Below are 1,879 nucleotides of genomic sequence, written 5' to 3' on the forward strand. Positions count from 1 at the left end.
ATAAAATAGTTTAGAACAATTGAAATTGGATTTGATCAAGCAAATATAATATAAGGAAAAACATTAAAGAAAAACAGATAATAAAAATGATTATGATTAATTATGTTTCAAGTTAACTTTAACTGATGAACTGTATAAACTGAATTAAACATGATGTACATTCATGTGTGGTGAGAGGTTTGTGGTGTGAGTGTGAGTGGGGTGTGAGTGTGTGTGTGGTGTGTGTGAGTGTGAGTGTGTGTGTGGTGTGTGTGTAGTGAGTGTGTGTGTGGTGTGTGTGTAGTGAGTGTGTGTGTGGTGTATGTGTGGTGTGAGTGGGGTGTGAGTGTGTGTGTGGTGTGTGTGTAGTGAGTGTGTGTGTGGTGTATGTGTGGTGTGAGTGGGGTGTGAGTGTGTGTGTGGTGTGTGTGTAGTGTGAGTGTGTGTGTGGTGTATGTGTAGTGAGTGTGTGTGTGGTGTATGTGTGGTGTGAGTGGGGTGTGAGGTGTGTGTGTGGTGTGTGTGTAGTGAGTGTGTGTGTGGTGTATGTGTGGTGTGAGTGGGGTGTGAGTGTGTGTGTGGTGTGTGTGTAGTGAGTGTGTGTGTGGTGTATGTGTGGTGTGAGTGGGGTGTGAGTGTGTGTGTGGTGTGTGTGTAGTGAGTGTGTGTGTGGTGTATGTGTGGTGTGAGTGGGGTGTGAGTGTGTGTGTGGTGTGTGTGTAGTGTGAGTGTGTGTGTGGTGTATGTGTAGTGAGTGTGTGTGTGGTGTATGTGTGGTGTGAGTGGGGTGTGAGTGTGTGTGTGGTGTGTGTGTAGTGAGTGTGTGTGTGGTGTATGTGTGGTGTGAGTGGGGTGTGAGTGTGTGTGTGGTGTGTGTGTAGTGAGTGTGTGTGTGGTGTATGTGTGGTGTGAGTGGGGTGTGAGTGTGTGTGTGGTGTGTGTGTAGTGAGTGTGTGTGTGGTGTATGTGTGGTGTGAGTGTGTGTGTGGTGTGAGTGTATGTGTGGTGTGAGTGTGTGTGTGGTGTGAGTGTATGTGTGGTGTGAGTGTGTGTGTGGTGTGAGTGTGTGTGTGGTGTGAGTGTATGTGTGGTGTGAGTGTGTGTGTGGTGTGAGTATGTGTGTGGTGTGAGTGTGTGTGTGGTGTGAGTGTGTGTGTGGTGTGAGTGTATGTGTGGTGTGAGTGTATGTGTGGTGTGAGTGTATGTGTGGTGTGAGTGTATGTGTGGTGTGAGTGTGTGTGTGGTGTGAGTGTGTGTGTGGTGTGAGTGTATGTGTGGTGTGAGTGTATGTGTGGTGTGAGTGTATGTGTGGTGTGAGTGTGTGTGTGGTGTGAGTGTATGTGTGGTGTGAGTGTATGTGTGGTGTGAGTGTGTGTGTGGTGTGAGTGTATGTGTGGTGTGAGTGTGTGTGTGGTGTGAGTGTATGTGTGGTGTGAGTGTGTGTGTGGTGTGAGTGTATGTGTGGTGTGAGTGTGTGTGTGGTGTGAGTGTATGTGTGGTGTGAGTGTGTGTGTGGTGTGAGTGTGTGTGTGGTGTGAGTGTGTGTGTGTGTGTGAGTGTATGTGTGGTGTGAGTGTATGTGTGGTGTGAGTGTATGTGTGGTGTGAGTGTGTGTGTGGTGTGAGTGTGTGTGTGGTGTGAGTGTGTGTGTGGTGTGAGTGTGTGTGTGGTGTGAGTGTGTGTGTGGTGTGAGTGTGTGTGTGGTGTGAGTGTATGTGTGGTGTGAGTGTATGTGTGGTGTGAGTGTGTGTGTGAGTGTATGTGTGGTGTGAGTGTGTGTGTGGTGTGAGTGTGTGTGTGGTGTGAGTGTATGTGTGGTGTGAGTGTGTGTGTGGTGTGAGTGTGTGTGTGGTGTGAGTGTATGTGTGGTGTGAGTGTATGTGTGGTGTGAGTGTGTGTG

The sequence above is a fragment of the Xyrauchen texanus genome, unplaced genomic scaffold (genome assembly GCF_025860055.1).
Source record: "Xyrauchen texanus isolate HMW12.3.18 unplaced genomic scaffold, RBS_HiC_50CHRs HiC_scaffold_346, whole genome shotgun sequence".
NCBI classification, from domain to species: Eukaryota; Metazoa; Chordata; class Actinopteri; order Cypriniformes; family Catostomidae; genus Xyrauchen; species Xyrauchen texanus.